The 21,668-nt window shown below is 46.7% G+C and overlaps 2 long non-coding RNA genes across 2 annotated transcripts; both read left to right on the top strand.

The window, feature by feature from the left end:
* The first annotated feature begins 346 nt into the window (after nucleotides 1-346).
* On the top strand, nucleotides 347-9,215 carry LOC108386017 (uncharacterized). Its single transcript, XR_012122868.1, has 3 exons — nucleotides 347-1,853; nucleotides 3,162-3,299; nucleotides 8,130-9,215. It is a non-coding gene; the product is annotated as an uncharacterized lncRNA (long non-coding RNA).
* Nucleotides 9,216-9,442: 227 nt separating this feature from the next.
* On the top strand, nucleotides 9,443-12,459 carry LOC140844302 (uncharacterized). The gene is made up of 3 exons (XR_012122458.1): nucleotides 9,443-10,307; nucleotides 11,533-11,748; nucleotides 11,973-12,459. It is a non-coding gene; the product is annotated as an uncharacterized lncRNA (long non-coding RNA).
* Nucleotides 12,460-21,668: the final 9,209 nt, after the last annotated feature.

The following is a 21,668-nucleotide window of genomic DNA, read 5'->3' as shown; positions in this document are numbered from 1 at the left end:
CTGCGGACCAAGTCCTCTCCAGGATAACCAGAGATGTGTCAAGAGTTCCCCAAACCAAATGTTCCCAGAGCTTGGCACCTAAGAACATCCTTATCAAGCTCCTACTATCACTGGGGGACTGTCTCAGCTCCCCATCTCCTACCTTGAAGAAGGGAGAATTCTGTATAAATCTGAGATGCTGTATTATATGCTTCCTGGAGGGCCAGGGAAAGTGGACACGTCACTGGGGATTGGATTTGCTTGGCTGTGTTCACACTGCTGCTGGGTGCCAGGCCTGGGCACCTCACCTGAATTAAGTCTCAGAGTGTCTTTTTACTGGGCTGAGGGGAATAGAGGCAGGCCGAGAAAGGCCGCTTCGGCATAGAAAGTGCCAGAGAGGAAGGAAGCCCTTCCTTCCCACCCACACAGCCACACCACTTCCTGTCCACCGTCTTGCCCCGTATTGCACCAGCCCAGCCCTGAACCTTGGGGTTTCTATCATTGAATCAGGCCCCAGCTTTGGCCCCAAACCTTGGTTAAGAACGATGACTCTCGCGGACAGGAAAGTGAGAGACCCAAAAGCCCCTCTCTGCTTTCCCATCAGCGCTAGGGTTTCCAGAGTGTGGTGTGCTTAGCAGGGCTGTGGGCTCTGGCCTAGCAGGAGCTGCAAGACAGGGGAGGCCCCCGACCTCACTGACACGCCTTCCCTCCCGTGACATCCAGGAAGTCCTGGCAGAGTCATCCGTGTCACGGCAAGAAGGTATGTGACGGAAAGCCTGGGAACAGAAAGAAGGAAGAACATAGGCCCGGGAGGAAGGGAAGAGAGGGATGGGATCCTGGCGTGCTGAACCAAACCAGCAGGGGCGCCCAGGCAAGGTGTGATGAATGCCCCGGAGGATATGCTGCTGGAAGGCCCCCTAAGAACGCCACAGAACTCAAGGTGTCAGAGTGGAGCTTGCCGAGGCGAGTCTCCGCAAGCTGCTCTGTGCGTGGAGTCAAGGAGACCTCCCTGGATGGCCCATTTGGAAACTGACCACCTTGACGAGCTCGGCCTCCCCTGTTTGGGAACAAAGGAGATCAGTGAGGTCACTACTCGTACCAGGGACACCACCACTATTAGCGTGACCTCACTGAAAGTCTGTATTTAGCACGTGGCATGCTTGAAGAACTTGTGTCCTACATCTGGGACTCTGTTCAGGGCAGACTCTGCTGCTGGAGACAACCCCCCTGCTCTTCTGGGTGTTCTAGCGTGACCTTTTCTGGTACATCATTCTTAAGGAGATTAGAAATGTCGTCACAGATCAGACCAAAGGCCACTAGCCCAGAATTCCAACCGCGGCACAGAGGGAAAGGGCGAGGGAGAATCCAGTGTTTGCATTCTAAGACACTGTTCTTCAAGGACAGAAGCACACTCGGAACCTCTGTCTCCCTTAATAACCTGCTCCTTATCGACCCATCCATTAATCAAGACTCTTCCTGGACAGTTAAGTTCTCAGTCACCCTGTGCAGGGCATCAGCTTCTACTGTGCTCTGAGTTCTGCCCCTGTGCTGTCTGAATCCAGGGTGACTCATTCCTGGACAGAGCAGGCGCCCCTCGCCCAGGGGCCTGGGAAGCAGGGCAGTGTCCTGAGGATTCTGGCAGCCTTCGCCAAGCTTTCTTGTAGTCGTTCCTCTAGATCAGCAGCCAGCAAAGCAAAACATTACCTTCCAAAATGTCACAAACCCACAGAAGGCGCAATGCCAGGCAGTACTTTCTGAAAGCGAGAAACCATGAGGGTTGGAGAAACAGACGGTGGCCAGCATCCTGAGGCAAAAGCATGGAAAGAACCTCATAGCTGTTCTTGAACTGTTGCAGAGAATTTGCTGATTATTAGGTAATTATTACTAAACTTGATTAGTAATTACTCATTTTGATCACCTATTGTACTAAACAATACATTCATTTATCAGATCAGATATTTATTAAAAACAAAACAAGTAATTGTGAGAATTAGCTATTGTTCAAACAATTAACAGGCATCCCATTGTGTGTATGGGGAGCAGAACCACATGGAGAAAACACCTCCCACACGCCTTAAAGGATCATCTTACGCATTTTCTGAAATCTCATTTCCAGACCTGTCTCAGTTTGAGCCGAGGAGATCTAATGATTTTCTCCATTTGGTCTGAACAGGAACTACTCCTGCTTAGATTGTAAGCAACAACAAGGCAGGGAGTATTTATCCATATATCCCTGGTTGAGGCTTCCCTTATCTTCATCCTAATGAAGCCTTCACCCCCATTCCAGCTCCCCAAAATCACTTAATATTATTCTAATTATGATGTGAATTTCTCATTGTTGTCTCCCCACTGAAGGGCATGGACCGAACGGATTCCTTTGTTCCTATAATTCTTCATCTGGGTCAGTTTGCCCGTGGGAAATTAGGGATTCCCGTAAATCCATGGTGATTTCGCAGAGGCCTTGTAACTGTAATGTTGAGAGTGACAATAGGTGGGTGATGGTGAAGGTGGAGGCTTGGGGCCAAAACACACAGGAAACAAATCTCTTCAGTTGATACCTTCAATTTTATTTAAATGTTGTCAATATACTTGCTCTATTTTCATTTATTCTACGGTCATTATTATTTAAATCTTTAATATTTGCTTAGGGTTCCTTAAGTTATCACGTGTGCACAGAGGAGTTGGGGCACAAATCACCCATGGCCCTGGCTTGAGGGGGAAAAAAAACAATTTAACAGATTGGTCTTGAAGGGAAAAAGTTCAAGGGAAAACAATGCATTGTTTAGAGGACATCCTTCAGGCTTTCTAATTATAATCTTTCAGTGTCTTTGAGCCATTTTACAGCTCTGTAAAATACAGCTAATTCATAACAATACAAAATAATTCTTATCTACAGACATGCAAATGATATCCTGTCCATAGCTGTCAATTTGCTGTCCTTCCTCTCCCTTGAAAAACCAGTTTGACTCCATTTGCACTTTGACTGCAATATTCCAAATCCACAAATATTGAGGATATTCTCTAGATTCTCTTAGAACTGCTCAGCTCCTCCACTGATTGATGATCTTTAATTTTTATGATCTTATTTAATCTTTAGTAAGTAGAAATATCAACACCTGCTCATTTCGTATGTGAATAAAAGCCACGATGTTTCCTTGTTTTGAAATTTATTTTTACACAAGGTCAGATGTTCTTGGAAGATGTTCTCCCACCTGGACAGAGACACAGAGAAAGCCAGGCAGTGTGTTGACCCTGAGTGTCGCCTCCAAGGAGTGGTGTCTCTTGGGCCATTTCTGCTGTCCTGGGCTGCGTCACCCAGAGTAAGGTCCTCAGGTTTGCAGCTCCTCTTTATTTTTTTCTCCAACTCCTAAGTATCCTTTACACCACAGGCTAAATGTCACTTTCTCCAGCAGCTTCTGTGATCCCCGATGGATTTGATTATGTGCTCTTCTTATACGCTTCCCTTGGCTCTGTGGGTCATAGCATACATGCCATTCTACTATTACTGCTTGTTTAATAAGTGAGTATGCAAATGATGGATCCTGCTGTGAAAGACTCCACCCCACCTCGTCTTCACCTGTTCCCATGTCTGATTCACTAAGAAAACTTACAGGGCCCAAGCGGAATCCTCCTGGAAACATCTCCCTTTCTCCTTTTTCAAGTGGGCACATCACCTTTTCTCTTTATTGTGTATTTTCCCATGCTTGGAAACCTTTACTAACATCTGTTCCACCTTTTCTTTTTCATAGTCTCCTCTTTGTCTATCTTTTTTCCCTCCTCTCACCTCTTTAGTCAATGGCAGAGCCCACAAAACTAGTAACAGAGAACTGCACCTCTAGTTACAAATAAACACTTTGAAGGCAGCAAGATGCCAGTGCATTACACCTCGGCCCCATTCTCCAGGCAAAACAGAGGATTTCCCCGAGGCCAGCCTTGGAGTGACGCGGAAGCCACTGTGCACACATCTTCCCACCTCCAAAAGAAAATGAGCTGCTCACGACTCTGAGTCACCTGACCTGCACAGAGAGCTAGGAAAGTAAAAGCGGGAGAGGCACTCCAGCCCCAGATCAGACTACCAAATCTGTGCATATACCCAGACCTATTGTTTACATTAATAAGGAGAAAGACAATGATACATTTCAGAAATATCTGGACCCCCCCTTCAAGCCCAGATTTCCAAGCGGCTCTGTGGCGCGCTTCCATTTCACCCCAGGGCTGTGCAAATGTGGTTGGTGGTCACCGAACATTCTCTGCCTTCCAGCTTAATGGGTGAGAAAATATGGAATCCTATGTCTTTAAGAACTGAAACTGTCTAGAAACAGGATTTGATACCCTGTAGGAGACAGGAGACTTCCCTTTTGCTGTTCAAGTTTCATCTTCAGTTATCAGGAACTGAGCTGGGGCACCAGGACTTGGAGCTGCAGCAGCACAGGTCTGGGAGGCTGCAGTGTTCTGGAGATGAATACACTCTTCTTTCTTTTTGAATGTACAGCTCAGTGAAAAGTACGTTAAGAAAGTCCCTAGTTGACTCTGCATGTCCCAGGGGTTCGCTGGAAGAGAGGACCGCCAGGTCTAGTCCCAGATGCTGGCCAGTCCCTGGATTCCCCAGCACTGTCCTTTGTCTGGCACAGCGCCCTGTGGGCTTGGGGTGGAGCCCTGGAGCAGTGCGCCCAGACCGAGCCGTCTATACTCAGCAGCAAGAGACACACTGACATAGGGCATAGTCAAGGGCCCCTGTGTTGGAAGGCTTTGAAGGCCACATGCTCCAACCTACTCATTTTCCAGCTGTCGAAGTCCAAGGTGCCAGTGATGTGCCCCTCTGAACGGCCGGTGTGTGGCAGGGTCAGGCCGTCAGGAATCCAAATAACTTGACTTCCGGTGGTGTGGTTTTCTGCTGTTCCATGGGGTTCTTGGGCCATGCCTTACACAGGCTGTGTTGGAGGATGTGGTTGGGCTGGTGTATCTCACTTGTCCTCTAAACCCACACACCTGATCCTTTCTCCAGCCTTTTCTGTCTCTCCGTGTCCACAAGGCTGGCCCCTATATGCTCCCCTGATGGCTGGTTCCCAGCTGGCATTGGCCAAGGGGAGGCACCCATAGGAGACTGGAGCGTGGAAGGAAGGAGAGTCTGCTGTGCTCCCGGCCTGTCCCTCCCTGCTTTGGAGGCTGTGACAGCCACTGCCTTCCTGCACAGCTCATTTCCCCTGGGCCCCAGTAATTCCATCCTCCCCCTCGGCCCCTTCCGGCGCAGATGGGGCAACAGCTCCCCACTGATGATAGCCCTCGGATGCCTTTGTTGGTTCCCTTAATCTTATCCACATGCCTGTCCCTAGTTCCTTCGTGAAAAATCTCTGCAGAGGAATCATTAGAGTGGAATCCTGGAACCGGATTGCTATTCGGACGTTCCAGCGTCTGAAACTCGGTTGGCGAGGGGTTAACATAGCCCATGCTAAATACCACCAACACTACCAACAGAATCATGGAGAAAACTGCTTTGTACTAGCTCAGAGCCCTAAGCCTCAGCATGTGAGCAACTAATCAATGCCCAGAGAATACCTGCCTCGCCAGCAGGGTCTGCCCTACGGAGGCAAAACTAAAGGGCTGGCTGGGGTCAGTCCACCTCTAGCTCTCTGCCTGCTGGGCCCACTCAGCAGGACTGAAGTCCTGAGCTCTCTGGGACATGGAGACAAATTCTTCTCTCAGCCCCTCTCAGCCCCTTTCCCATATACAAAGCTACTGTGTTCTGTATTTCCTAAATACTGGCAGACGAAGCCATCATCCACCCAGCTTCCTGAGCTGGAAACTGCAGCCAGCATCCCCTGGACAACTTCTTACACTAAGTCCAGTGGTTCCCAAACCATCCCTGTCTTCCACCTGTTCTCATTTCTCCATTCCCATCAGCACTGTTGGGACCAGCAGTTCTCAGCCAGGATCAACTGGACAGGTTTCTCCAAACACTGACGAATTATTCCACCCTCCCAGTTTCCTAAGGGGATATAACCGTTTTTGACCAGGGAAGGACATATTTTTACTACCACTCAGTCCCCAGATTCACTGAGTTCCACAATTTGTTCTTCATTCTCTCTCGCCTGGAGTACCTTCTTCCCCGCTCCGCAGCCTCTAGTTTCTCCACACACCAGCAGAATTATCTGCCTAAAAGCAAACGTGATCATTTCTTTCTGGTCAGTGGCTACAATGATTAAAAAACAACTTGTCTGGCCAAGTACGGCCTCTCACCACATGGTTCTAACCTGTCCTACTGGCTTCATATCTGGAGGTACAGAGGGGCCAAAGCACATGGTAGGGGGAGGCAAGAGCATGGACATGGACTGGCGATGGCATTCAGGATGTGGGGCTCTAGCTGCCAAGGCCGGGAGGGGATCCAGGACTGCCCTCCGAGGCCAGAATCTGGGTCTCACTAAGGATTTCCACTGAGACAATTCCACATGCAACACCCCCATTTGACTAGCGTTAGTTCCTTACACACAGCAAAACCTGGGAAAATCAGTACCCTTCATGAATGTCTCCAGATGGTAAGAACCTTTCAACTCACTGTTCAAATGGCATCTCCCTTGGGGAGCTTTTGCTGAGTTCCCTGATCAGAGCTATTCTTTCTCCCTCTGCTGTCTCTGTTCCGGCATTGGTTCGGTTTTACCCTATTTTAGATCCATTGTGTTATTTTAAAAATTCCATGCAAATTTAGAATCACCCTGTTAATGTCTAAAAACCACAGCTGTTTTCAAGTAGGATTGCATTGAATCTACAGATGAATCTGGGGAGAATTGACGTCTTGATGATACTGAGTCTTTCAATCCACAAATGTGCCACATCTATTCATTTATCTAAATATTCTTTCATTTCCATCAGCTTATACGTCTTTAAATATTTTCAGTGTTTTATAATATTCAGTTAAGAGGTTTTGCACATCTTTCATTGAATTTATCCCTAAGTATTTTATGCTTTCTGATGTTATTGTAAGCAGAATTTATAAGATTATAATTTTCTAATTGTCGTTGGTAGATTTTTTTGTATATTGATCTTGTATCCTTCAACCTTGCTAAATACACTTATTCTAGTTGGGTTTTTGTGTGTATGTGTGTTTTTTAGATTCCTTGGGATTTTCTATAGACCATCATGTTGCCTATAATTGAGAAAGATTTTCCTTTTCCTTCAAATCTGTGCCTTTGACGTCTTTGTCTTGCTTTATACATTGGCTAAGGGTTCCAGAGCAATATTTAACTGATGTGTTAAGAGTGGTCATTCTTCACTGTTCCCTATGCTACGGGAAAGCCTTCAGTTCTCCACCATTAAGTATGTTGCTAGCTGTAGGGGTTCTCAGAATCGCCCTTTATCCGGCTGAAGAAGGTCACTTCTATTCTTAGTTCTCTGACAATTTTTATCATGAGGGACTACTGATTTTTTTTCAAATGCTTTTTCTCCATCTAGTGAGATGATCATTTGATTTTTAATTCTTTATTCTAGTATAGTCAATTATATTGATGGATTTTTGAATGCTGAAAACAACCTCTATTCCTGAGATAAAATCCCATTTAGTCGTGGTACACTATTCCTTTTATATTGCTGGACTCAATTTGCCAACATTTTGTCAATAATTTTTGCCTCCATGTTCAGGAAAGATACTGACCTGTGAATTTTTTTTAACTCCTTTTGTCAGATTTGGGTATAAAAGCATATTTTTTAAATTAGAATTATAATCAAATGTGCACAATTTAAAAAAACCAAGTAGTACTAGAGGCTTACGGAGCAATTAGAGTTAGTTTCAATTACAAGTTTCCATGTTACATGGTTTGATGGGGTGGGAGAGTGGGTGAAATAGGTGAAGGGGTTAAGGGGTACAAACTTCAAAATTGAAAATCAAGTAGTCATGGGGATGGAAGTACAACATAGGGAATATAGACAATATTATTGTAATTTCTTTGGTAACAGATGGTAACTACCCTTATAGTGGTGAGCATTTAGTAATGTATATAATTGTTGATCATAATGTTGTACATCTGAAACCAGTATTATATATCAACGTATTTTAATAAAAAAAGGAAAATATGGTCTGAGAGGTAGAGAGTGTTGTGTCCGCTTCAGTGTGTCATCAGGGACCCGGACTAACTTTCTTTTTCTTCTTACCCTTTAAGGGTCACTTCCTGTTCCAAGAGGGCTGCTGGAGTTCCACTCATCAGGTCATATTCCAGACCAACAGCAAGGAGAAAGGGGAAGAAGAGGAAAAGGTGTCTACCTCTCCCTTTTACACAGTGTCCCCAGAAGTCCCTTGGCTCCTCTAATTATGTTTCCTTGGCTACCATTTTATCATATGGTCGCATCTAAATGCAAGGAAGGCTGGGAAGTACAGCCTTTAGCTAGGAACATAGCTGAGGAAGGGGAGGACGGACGCAGACACGCAGAGGGAAACAGCCAGGACAACAAGAGGCTGCAGAGGATCGGACTCCATGCCTACGAGACTCTAGAAGAGCCAAATCTAATTTATAATGACAAGAAACAATCACTGCCTGAGGGCCAGGAGTGAAGGGGGTGGGATACGGGAGGTTTGCTGGGATGATGACAATGATCTGTGATGTTATGTAGGTGTGTAAATTTGTCAAAATGATTCCAAATGTACTTATAAGGTTGATTTTTGTAAGTATGGGGAATCCCAGCCCTGTAACAGAACTAATGAACTTTTGTTCATTTCCCTCATCTTCTTCTATTTGCTTGTCTTCACGTGGTTGAAATCAGAACACACATGATGACTTTGGATCTTGCCTTTTTCACCCAACATTACATCACAAAATTTCCCATGTTGCTACATTAATCTTCATAATCACCCTTTTAAATGACTGTAATTCTTTGGAACTTGAAAATGTAATATATATATATTTATATGTATATACATACATATACAGAAAAATTTCAGAAATACCAAATAGTACACAGCAAAAACCAAGTCTTTCCCCCAGCAGTGACTTTTCAAGGCCTTTTACTTGGAAGCAGTGGGTGATCCAGGGTCTAGTATGTACATCCAGAAATACTCTGTGCACATAAAGACATGCATGTGATCAGCTTTCCCTCTTCTTTTAGACACCGATAAGACAGTGCTGACTACTGCCTTTTCTCTTAATACATCTTGGAAAGCATCTCATGTCCACACCTCGAGACAGACCTCATTCTCTTCAACTCTGCATCATATTTCATGGATGGATGTCCTATAACTTACTGAACCAATATCGATAAACGTTTAATTTCCTAGTTTTTTCCCTTATTACACATACCACAGGTGTAAAGCTGAAGTTTTGGCTCAGCTACCGCAGACACTGCATCTCAAAGGAAGTGCTAGACTGTATGCAAAGTTTACCACAAAAGTGGCTTAAAGCTGGACATGTGACTATTGAAACTTGAGGATATAAAAGGCTGGAGAGGGAGGAGATGGTGAAGGCGCTTGTGAGGGCTTCCTCCATCCCCTCAAGTCAAGAAGAGGAATTCAGCAGGCCGCTCAGAAGGCTCAGTATATGCCCCTGCAGTCTGGGGGCCCTGGCAGCGGGCAGCTGCCTTCTGCTCGGGAAATGCTGAGGAGGAGAGAAATACTGGCGCATTGCCTGAGGGGAGTGAAGGGGCACTTAGCCTGTGGGCTCAGGGTTAATCCAGAGAAAATCCCACGTTTTCCTGTGTAGCAGTTGGCATGGGTTGTCTTAAGGCAGTGCCCAATGCCCCCTCGTCCTCCTTCTGGTCTGTCAGCTGGCAGCTCAGATGCCCAGCTCTTTGACCATGGAACAAGGCCCATTTCACTCATATTCTCAGCACAAGTCACGAGCAGACAGGTGGGAGCTCTGAACTGGTCCTGGGCTCAGCTCTCCGCATGACCCCTTGCCTCTGACCTCCCTCGGCCCCCAGCCCGCCCACCCCGTGGGCTGGGCTGAAACAGACACCTCCTGGATGACCTGTGCGGATTCTGAAGGGCGCTTCTCTGTTCCTGTCCAGCCACCTGCATCGGAGAGGTGCTTCCCCTCACAGGGTCTAGACCCTCACCCTCCTGCCCCCTCACCCTCCTGCCCACCCACTGACCCCTGGAGAGCCTGCTTTCCAGACTTCTTCCTCATTGGTCCTTCCCATTTAGAGGCCAGCTGCCAAGGTCATGGTGCACGCCCTGTTCCGTGACCTATCCTTGGAGGCCTTGGGTTTTTCCCTCTCTGTTTCCCCCACCCTCAAAAAGACCCATGGCAGCTGCTGCCAGAACACTGTGCGCGCTCAGAGAAGACCAACGCCTGCCAGCCTCACTGGGACAGAGCAAAACTCTGCAAGGAAAGCCGATGCCTATGAAGGTAACAACCAATACAGTCCTCCTCGGACTTTCATGTCTGGTGTGAGAATCTGGGAATCTTGCTAAACCGCAGATCCTGACCCAGGAGATCTGAGAGCTGAGCAAAGCGCGCTCCTCGGTGTGCCCGCGCTGCTGGTCTGCGGACCACACTCAGAGCGGCAGGGACTTAATACATTCCCAAGCCAAAGTGTTCTTTAAAAAGGCGTTCTCTGGGGTCATCTCAGTAACTTAAATAACTGAGGTAGGGAGGGCAGTCCTGAATTTTTTAAAAAGTAAATTATTCAAATATTGTAAAGTACAGGGCTTTGATTTCTTTCAAGGGTTGTATTATCACTGAACCGAGTGACAGAGGGTTAAGAGAAGGTTCCATGAATCTGCTCCCGTGAAGAGGGAAGCATCGAGACTCAGAGGTCTGTTTTCCTGCTAAACTAGAGGGCCTTGAAGTAGCTTGAAAATGCCCAATTCTCTCTCATAGATTATTTTACCCCTTTTTTTCTTGACAACAAGCACCATTTTTAGCTTTATTTGTTTTAGCCTTCATTTAGTGCATTCTCAGATAGACAATGAATAAATGAAGATATAACTGAAATTAGTTTCTTCCTATTGTAGCAAAGTAAACTTTGGCCCCATCACTACCATAGTCACAAGGTCTGTGCACTGTGCAAATGACACTTTCCCCAAAACCTAAGCCAGACCCAGCATCCACTTCCTGCTCAAGCCCCTGCATGCCCAGGGATTACTCGGGGTTGGGTGAGCATGTTTTCCTGAGCAAGGCTGAGCAATCATTTTCTTCAGTGACAGTCGGTAACAGCCTGTTTATTATCACTTCTCCTCACCTGTGCCCAGTGGCGATGGCAGGAAGATTGACAGTGAAGCCAAAAAACTGTTTTTAGAGGCTTTCAAGCTAATTACTGCATGCTTTCTCCCTGAGGCATCAGGGCGTGGATGAGAAAGGAGGAGTGGGGTTTTCCTGCCAGTATTTATGTTCTCGCTGGTGTGAGGGGACAGGTTGAGATGGCTGTGGCAGCCAGCTCACAGATGCCGCCTCATTTGCATGATTATTTACATGGCTGGGTCTTGAATACTCACAGGTACGCATTTTTCTGGGGTGTTTAGGAAGATCATGCTTTATGTGTATTTATGCAAGCGAGTTTTGGGGGAGTGATAGAGGATCTCTCCTTTAGGTTTGGGTTCTGGCTGTTCCCTCATTTCTACCTTTCCTCCAGCAACCCCAGTTGCTCATGCAACCACAGCCATGAACTTGGAGCATCTGACAAGGGCCCACCTCATGAAGAACTTCTCACGGGGCCCTCAGCATTGGAGATGGGAGGCCAGAAAGAGAACTAGAAACACAGCCCTGGCTTTTGAGGAACTGACGGTCTGAGGCAGGAGCAGAAGCACAGAAAGATCCTGACAATGCAAACGAAGGAATTTCTGTGCAGGTGGGTTTAGGGGCCAGGAGGGTGGTGACCAAGCAGACTAGAGCAGAGGTGCTAGGGCCTTGCAGAAGGAAGAGATGAACCCACTGTGCCCTCTGGGGAGTTACTTACCCTTTCTAGGTCTGTTTCCCCCATATACTGGACTAATAGCTGCCTGTTCAGTTGCTTTAAGGATTAGAGGCAATCATGAATAGAAAATGCCTATAACAATATCTCATTCTAAACAGCATCCGCCCAGTATTTATTACTGTTGATTAGATGGAACTGTGATCTAACCATGCTGCCGTCCTGCCCATCCAGCTCGCCTGCTGCGTTTCCACCGTGAGGAAGGCCTGCCTCGAGCCTCCTCACTCCCTCAAGCCATGGGTTTTCTTTGCAATGTGCAACCTCAGTGAATGGCTGGACAGGGTACAAGGTGCTGTTGGCAGCCATCAAACAGCACAGACCAGAATGGGGCTCAGACTCATTTGAGGGCAAAATCTGGGGCTTCAGCCTCAGGAACGGTGTGACTAACTCGGTAGCGTGTGGGCAGACGGGGAGGCTGCGTGGTGAGCAGTTCAGAGCCCAGAGCCAAACCGGGTTCGCATCTCAGTGCTGCCACCACTTGTGGGATCTTGGGTCAGTTACTGTGCTTCTGTAAGTTCCGGGAAAGGAAATCCTGGGGCAAAATACCTCCAAAAACTGAAATTAGTCAAAGGGAAAAATAAAGTTTAAAATCTGTTTATTGCTTACAAACTGCAGTCTGGGGCTTTCTCTCTTTCCTGCTCCAGCAGAAGCAAAACCACCACCCCCCCTCACCTCTCAGCTTCAGATAAGCCCTGGTTGCCCAGGTAATTGCCCACTGATATGGAGATGAACTTCTCTCCACCCCTGAGGAATGATGCAAATGCACTAAAGCCATACTTCTTTCCACCTCTGAATGCCTATTGATATACAGAAGTACCAAAGCCAGGCGAGATATCTGGAAATACTACAATTTTACCCACAGCTTCTGTTTCTTGATCTGTCAAATGGGAATAATAGTACCTGCTCCATAGTGTTGTGAAGATCAAAGAATGAACACATGCTAAGTGCTTGGAACATTGCCTGGCATGGAGCAAACACCACATACATGCTAGGTGTTTTTAATTAGTGGAGATCTTTGGGTGTGAAACTCTGCCTTTTGTCACTCTGATCATCTTTGAGGGGGTAACTGGCTCGAATCGGGCGGTATGAGGAGAGGCTGTGGCTGGAGGATGAGGCCGGTCAGGTGGGCAGGCAGAGCTCTCCCCTGGCCTTGCTCTATGGATCTCCAGGGATGGTGGCTGGGGTGGAGGAGGACATGCCTGTCTGAGGTCAATCAATTCCTCCGAAGGACTAATTTCTAGGAGCGCCCACAGGGAGCTCTGGGCCCCGCCCAGGATGTCATCTCTGCGTTCTGCAGGCGGAGAATGGCTGTGCCTGCGCGACCCCTCCAGGGACCCTGCCCACCTGCTGGAGCCCGGGCTTCCCCAACCACTGGCCAGCCCCTTGGCTGAGGCATTGGTGCCCAAACCTTACCACAGTGACATCTGACTTTTCCTACCACTATTTTTCCTACTTTCTGTTTCCTTTGTGACTTCAAAAAACCAAAATCTTGGGGTGTCATATCTATTTTTGGAAGACACCTTAGGTTGTTCTCAGAATAGGCAGAAAATAAATTAAAAAACTAGCTCCTGGAGTTTTTAATTTTCCCTTCTGTAAGTTTTACAGCAATAATTTTCAAATATTTTTTTCAAGAGGAACCCCTTTTAAACATGAAATCTTTCATACAACCCATATATATATATAGATAGTACTTATACTATATATCTATATATGTGTGTGTGTATATATATATATAATTCCATTTAAAGCAAGAAGGACCCAAAGCCCCAGCCTGTCTCCTGAGTCATCTTCCCAAGAGCCCTGTTTGTAAACCACCAGTTTGCTCCATGGAAACCACACTGCAGTGCTTCATGTATCATTTCGATGTAAAATTGAGGAAGTGAGATGGCTTCTTATGACCTTTTGGATTGAAAGGGATAGAGGGGAGAGATGAAAGAAAAAGGGGAGAGATGAAAGAAGAGAGGAGATGTGAACTCAGCAGTCCAGGCAGGTTTATTGCTAAACCTGAGAGGGCCCCCTCTGTCCTGGCCAGCAGACCAAAGGAAAGAGGGTCTCTAACAGGTCAAGAGGCTTTTTATGACCAGGGCTTTAGATGGGCTCTTTGAGGGGAGGGGTCAGGGGAAAGGTGAGCTTGTGGCTTCCTGACCTGTGCTCTGGAGGATGCTTGTAGCCTAGGGACGATGACACCCAGGTCTCTGAGATGGTGGGTGGGCTTATTTGAAAGGTGGTACTCAGGTCCGGATTCTGTCATGGATAATTTGCTAATCGTTGGTGGCACTAACCGCCAGAGAATGGATATTAGTTAGTATCTAACAGGAAAGAACTATGAACACAAACCAAAAGTCCTGTTTACCCTCCTAATATATAAGATAAGCATTTGTGAGTTTAAGTAACAATTAGGGCTTAAGTACTACTGATGGAATTTAATTGTTAAATATGAGTCATTGATGAGAAATGTTTACAAAAAAACTCCAAAGCAGTTTGGACGTGACTTTTAACCAACGATCAACACAACCTCTGAATCGGCTGCCTTGCTGTCCCCAGTCCCAGGGAATTCCCTGTTCCTCAAAATGCCTCCAACTTGCTCATCTCTCTCCTTTCTGGTTTGACCCTCGCTCCTCAAAACCTGGCTTTTTCATGAACCTTCTTGTCATCAACCTAGTCCCCACCCGGCTGCACTTTGTCCAACAGAGGCTGCGCCATATGAGGCTGTGGGCTTGGCTCCCCTAGGGAGGGGCTATGCGGGGCCTGCCTCACCCACCCGAGGGCAACTCCCCCAGTAACTGCTCCGGTTACCTTCTCATTCTGCCTGGGAGCTAACAGAGTGCCTGCTTCTTAAATAGTTACAACATGGCTGCATTGGCAGAGAGACATATATACTAATGGTATACATCAAAACATTCTCCTCAGACCTCAAAAGTCATGCTTTCTCCTGATTTTAAAGGAACTTAAAACAATGTGAACCACCCCCCTAATCCTCACCGCAAAGTTGTGTGGGCCCTTGGCACTGTGCAGGTATATAAAGGCTACTACTTACTAGCAGGATTTATGCAATTTCCTTAACTTTTCTGGGTTTAGTTTTCCCATTTATGGAATGGAAATAACAATAGGACTGGATTTGCAAGATTACATGTTAGATATTACTTGTTGTGTCTTGCACTGTTAAAAAAAGGGAAACAGGATAAAGATCTTCATTTCTTCTAATGCTCTCATTCAACCTTAAATGAGGTTTTAAATTTTAGTTTTGGCAAAAACAGACTTCCTAGTTCAAAGGAAAAGCATGATAAAAGAAAAGAAACCAAGCCAAGCTCTTCGGAGGTGTCCACAAACTCTTGCCAAACACCAGTTTGATGAGTAAATGAATCAGGACACACGGTTTAGGTTTCCCTCTCAAAGTCCCAAAAGGGAAACATAAGGCAAGGGCTTCAGAGGGTAGCTGCTGTGCCAGCCCCTCTCTGCCAGCTGAGCAAGAGATCAGGGTGTCCTGCCCCTCAGCCCTCCTTCCCCACTGGGCTCAGCTTACATTTCTCCTTCGAGTGTGTCCTCCCCCTTCTCCAAGAGCAGATACTACCACGTGGCCCCGACTAGAAGCCAGAGAGTAACCAGGGCACCCCAAAACCAGTATGTGGTGATTGCTTAATTAATACTCAGCCTCCAATCTATTCATTCCTAGCTGTAGAGAGGAAGGATTTCTAAGAAAGATTTGGGGGGAAGGTGGTAGATTTGCTCTGTGCATGACGTTTTCCAGGAAACTCAGCTTCCTGAGAGATGTCATACAGTGTAACATTCCCAGCGGCTGGCAGGGGAACTCTGGAATGAGTCAAGTGAGGTCCTGAACCAGGGAAGGCTGGGTGAGGGCCTAAAACCACACCCTTCTCTCACTTTGTCAAACTGCATCCGTTTTAACTACAGCTTCAGCCTCATCCCCTCCCCCAACAAGCAGGCCTTCCTAGATGAACCAGCCCTTTCCACCCCAAGTCACCCTCACACCCCCAACACCCTCATTTGCATATGTGGTTACCTTTTTATTGACATCCCAGTGACCTGTGACAGCTTCAGCTGGGCTCTCTGACTGAATCTCATGAGTTGGATAACAGTGTCTTTAAAAATCAACCTGAGAAGCACCTTGGCTGAGCCTCTAGAGCCAGTCCATCAGGCAGTCAGTCAACACACGTGGAATGCTTGTGCCCTGCCAGCAAAGCCTTTTGCCAGGCAGTAGTCACCAAGAGACAGAGATACTGAAGAAAGACCCTGACCCTTAGAGATGGACAGGTCAGGAAAGACATAAATACACATCCACACACCTCCAGACGCAACCATGGACAAACTCGCTCCCCCGTGTGACCATGCCGGGCAGAGGCAAGGGTTCCTCACTGTCTCAGTCTGGCTGAGGTTCTAGGAGGCTAACGCTGTAGAGCCAGGTTCTTCCCCTATATCTAAGCAGACCATCAGATGGAACACAGTCTCTCCAATACCGAGTGGGAACAAACAAGCTTTGGCACGATCCTCAGGCCCCAGCCCTGGGGAGCAGAAGGGGCTCCCTAGTTTGAAGAGAATAAAAGACCAAAGCTCTTATCATTCAAAACTGGGCACCACCTGCTCACAACAGAGAAGGGGAGGTGGCACTCAGCAATTACATTAGCAGGTTTATTCAACCTGCTTATTCAAGCACCTGCCACCTGGAAAAGACAAGAAGCAGGCAGAATCATAGCCAGAGGCTGTGAGTCATGGTGACCACTACGACCCGTGCTAATGACTGTGCACCCAGTAAGGGTCTATGCTGGGTGCTTCTGAGCATAGGGGTATAGAAGAGCACTCTGGCCATGGTACAGCTGTATGAAAAGGCAGCCGAATACCAAAGGCTGCTTGTATTGAAAGCCAAATGACTGGTGTGCACCACCACGAAGTACACACCAGTAGGACCGGAGGAAAAGTACTAGTGGTAACATTTATTGACCACTTGCTATATGTTTCAAAGCACCACTCTGCTTTATATGTATTGAATTTTTCCAGCAACCCATGAAGTGGGTGCTAGTAATATTCCCATTTTGTTGATGAGAAAAGTGAGGCCCAGTGAGCCTCGTGGAACCATTCTTCACTGTACATACAGGATCTGAACTTATAATTCTGCCTTGCCAAGCCCATATGTGCACAAACATACCTGTGCAAGTTTTTCTTAAATGATGGAGAAGGACTTTGGGAAGACAGGTGACAGTAGGCACAAGGCTCTAATTCTTATTTGTAACTTAGTTTTAATATAAGGAGGAAAATCTGATGGCTGAGTTTTAAAGTAGGAGCGTACCTATAGCCAGGAGATCGGTGTTTCTTTTTGAGGGGCAGGGGGCGGGGCCTGTTTCTTAGATGTGCCTCTTATTTCTTAAAACATTTGGCAATGGCTTAAAGCATTGTTTTAAAAATTGAAGTAATAGTTGATCCAACCAATCACTTTTGATGTTGAGTGTTGCAATATTTAAAATCCTCAGACTGTGAGCGTGCTTAAACTACGATGGGTGAGAGCATTGAGGTGGGTTGGCCGGCTGGGTGGGGAGAAGCCGACGGGGAAGGAGGGTGCCCGCGAATCCTGCCGGTCCCCGCGGCCATGGCGCCTAGCGTCCCTGAAGCGGCCTCCAGGCCAGGGCAGGGGAGGAGGGGGAGGGAGGGGGGAGGAATTCTGGTGGGGAGGTGGCAGTGCTCCCCCCAACAACCGCTTTCCGCACCTTCCGGTCGGGTCCCTCCCGGAGCAGGTCTGACCTGGTGGGTCGCGACCCCCAAGGGTCCGGGTCCTGGCCTCGGTCGTCGGCGATGACTCGGAGTCTCCTGAACCACAGCGCCACGTAGTGGCCACTGACAGTTGTCTCATGGGCTCCTCTGGCTGGGAAATCTGAAGCTCTCCTTCCCTGAGCCAGGTGGATTCCAGCGGGCTTTCTCCAGAGGCAGGAAAGAGAGGGGCAGTGGGCCTGCGTGCCGAGGCCAGGACCAGATCTGCCGGCCTCTGAAAACTGGCTTCTCAGAAGGTAGTATTATGGAGGGAATCATCCTTAGAGCCAGGAAGGCTAGAACCCTGTCCCTTTGCTTATGAGCTTTTGGTCCCGAGCCTATGTAGGCCTCAATTTCTCATCTATTAAAGGGCATAATAACACTGGTGAAAAATAAATTGCAAAGCTTCTAGAACAATGCCTTCAAGCAGTAGAAGCTCAAAACATCAGTCACCGCAGCAGGTCTCAATGCTGCTGAAACTCATGCTTGGCAGGCGACAGGTGCTCTGGGTCCTTGTAAAGTAGTACTGATCCTTCTTAGTGCCAGCTTAATAGTGTGACATTCCTAGCCCTAAGTATTTGCCAATTTTCATAAAAGGTAAACAGTCCAGTTAGTCTTGCAAATCATGTAAAAGTATCTGGCTGTTAAATTCATCTGTCCAGGGGAATGCGCCATCTTCACCATTCACTCCTGCCTCCCACACCTGCCTGTAGGAGGTCCTCTTGGTACAAAGCCATGCCACTTCTGGGAGGCATTGTAGTGGGAGGGAAAGGGCAGTAGCACAAGGGGTCATCCAGACTGGTTCAGAGACTCCAGGTGTCCCAGGGGTGTTGGTCCATGTGAGTGCTGGTGGCCAGTGACTACCTTGCCAAGAGTCACTGGGCATGGACAGGGTGCCTCCTATACCCTGGCTTATGCAAGACCATGCCAATATTATACCAGGTACTCATGATCTTTAAGATCCTACAATCATAACTGGCACATGATGAAGACTAAATGAATATCAGCTCCTACCAAGTCCTGCATTATAGTGAGAGCTAATTGACTAATAAGACAATGGTGTGCTACTTTTCCAGAGAGATCATCATTTTAAGGGGAAGAGAATGAATGTTAGACAAAAAACAAATTCTCTAGTGTAGAATCTTCATGGAAGTATTTGGGGGGAAACAAGAGAGATATATTGTTGCCCCTGAAAATCATACCCAGAGGATTTCTTACCTCAATAGAATATTTAGAAAACACTTTACTCCATTCTTCTCTCTTTTTGCCAATAGTCCTCTGCCTTCATCTTTTAAAAAGCAGATTTTACTGATTCTGTCATGCTGAAACTACTGGTTAACTTTTTTTATCAAAGCATCTTTGATATACAATCTTATGCTCAGTTTTCACATGAGCAACATTGTGGTTACTACATTCTCCCTATTAGCAGGTCCCCACCACATCCCCATAACTATCACTGTCCATCAGCATAGTAACTACTGGTTAATCTTAACTTATATTTGGTAGATTGACACCCTGAAGAGGAGAGGTTGATTGATTAGGTATGTTTCTTTTTGCCATGATCATAGTCTGGTCCTTGTATGATAATGACTCAACTCTCATTGGCTTGAGGTAGGGAGAAAGGATGCAGTGGTGAGCTCCAAATCATTGATAATGGCTCTGACACACTTTCACAATGACCATGGCTGTACTCCATGTCCTCTAACTTCAGAACCCCACATCTATGGATGAAGCCTCAGGAGGAGGTGGGTCTCAGGTGAAGGTGGTGGAGAGAACCATTGTTGGCACAAATGATAAAAGGGCTTCTCCAGAACATAGTAGCAACAAAAATAGTTTTGTGTATGCTTGCTGAGCAGGTAGCAGGCAGCCAACAAATATTTGTTCACTACTTGCTTGATTGCATGGCTTTGCTTATGCAGTTTCCTCTAAAATCTTTAGGTATCTTGTTCTTGGTTATGGGAGAAGCATGGAAAGGGAGAGGTGAACTGTGGTATTCGATAATATTTTATTGTTCAGTTTTTATACTTATGCTGTGTCGTGTGGCAGTTAATGACAGAGAATAGTCTTTTAATATGACAGAGAATGGCATTTGATAGTCTCAGTTTCAGATCTTGCCTTCATTATGTTGTTAGTCAAGATAAGCTAAAATCTTAGTGGCTTATTTTGTCCAAATAATAGTCTAGTGCAGGTGGCAGAGACAGGGTGAAAGGTGCTGTCTCCATGCAGTCATTCTGTCTGGAGACTCTCACCAGGTTCCTCCCGTCCTAATCATGTGGCTTCATCCTGCCTGGGGTCATCCAGATAGTGAAGGCAAAGGGGATGAAGGAACACCTGCAAGGTTTTTATTGGCCAGACGAAAGAGTTGCAAAAAGTCCTAACTTCATTGGCCAGAACTCAGTCACATGACCTGCCTATAACAATAAGAGGGCTGGGAAATGTAGTTTAACATGTAGCCAGAAAGAAAAGGAGAAAATGGATACTAAAGAGCAGTAGAAAGTTCTGCCATAACTATTTATCAGCTATGTGATGTTGGGCAAATGGCCTTAACTTTCTTAGCCTTAATTTCCTCATCTGCAATGAGAATGACACATACCCAGTGGGACTGCTGAAAGGACATAATTTGCACAACATGCTTGGTTCATAGTGTGTCAGTCCTTCACAGTATACAAATGAGTACTTTCCCTTCCCCTGGGGTGCCCCAAATATGGACTACTTGGAAGATGGCCCTCAGCAAGCCTTCCCTCTAGTTAGGGGAACATGATCCACTGCTGTCTATCATGTGGGAGGCGGAGGGTTCAGTTTGGGTTATCTCAGGGAAGTGGGGAGTGGTCCCTGATTCTTGGGGGAGTTTGTCTTAAGGTCTTTTCATGGCCTGTGTTAAGGGTTTGCTGGAGAATTACCTCAATAGCCAGGAAAAGCTGTTCTCTAAAGAAAACTACTTACATGGTAGCACCAAGCACTTACATTGCTATAAAACATTCTGACGAAACTTAGTAGACTCTTGGAAAGATCTTGGAAAAGTCTTGTCTTCTCTTGAAATCTTTAAGGAGTTACTTTCCAGCTTTTGGAGTTATTTAGCACACCTCAGTTTAGGGTCAGCAGAATGGGCTGTCGCTTCTGGAGCCACCTTCCTCTCTTCTGTCCTTCCTCCCTCCTCCTGGAACTGAAGTGCATAAGGCTTTGTGCCTAAGCTGACCTATCTGAGAGCTCTTCTCTCAGATCTCCTTTATATGAACATCCAGACTGCCTATACCTCCCCCTGCCACTGGCCAGGTTCCAGAACATTCTATTTACTTGATCAGCCATACCCAATGAGGGACAAGCAGAAGAAGGCCAATGTAGTAGATGCAGGGGGAGAAGAGATAGCAGAGTGTTTTCACTGAAGTGGGATATAAATGCCCATCTCTAAAGATGTAATAATGCCCTGGGTTCTCTGCTGTCCAGTGTATATACTGTAGGTGGCTTTGGCAGGCATAGAGCTGAACCAGGAGGAGAAAAAGCCAAGACAGAAGGGGAAAAGGCTTACGGCCAGATGCGTTCTCTTCCTCTCACTTTCGCTGGGTATTTTAGAAACAACATGGAAAGCCTGACTATGCTCCTTGCTTTGAATGACTTCCAGGCATATCCCTCCCAACCCCCAAATGGAGGCCACTCTATTTTTAAATTTCTCTTGGGAAGTAGCTTCCAAAATTTTCTTAATTCTTCCCATCAGGGGAGCCTCTGATTTCCAGTAAATTCAGGGTCACATAGTTTTCTATACTCATTTGCATTCAGTTTGCATAAAATTGCATGCTGTGGAGTCCTGGACTCTGAGTCAAAGCAACCCAGGAAATTAATGCAAACGGGCTCCAGCTTTTGTGCCCCCTGAGGGGTGGTAGAGGAAGGTGGCCTCAGCCTCAGAGAGAGCGAGAGAACGCCAGCCCTGACCTGTAGCCATGAGTTCCACCACCCGCTGGACTTGCAGAGCCCCACCCTGGGCCCACTGAGACATTTATGGCAGGGGGGCTCTGTTTTCTGGACCCTGAAGCATCATCCTCAAT

This window comes from Manis javanica, chromosome 11, assembly GCF_040802235.1.
Source record: "Manis javanica isolate MJ-LG chromosome 11, MJ_LKY, whole genome shotgun sequence".
In the NCBI taxonomy this organism is placed as follows: domain Eukaryota; kingdom Metazoa; phylum Chordata; class Mammalia; order Pholidota; family Manidae; genus Manis; species Manis javanica.
The sequence above is the reverse complement of the archived record's forward strand: the minus strand, read 5'-3'. Positions and strand labels throughout refer to the sequence as shown.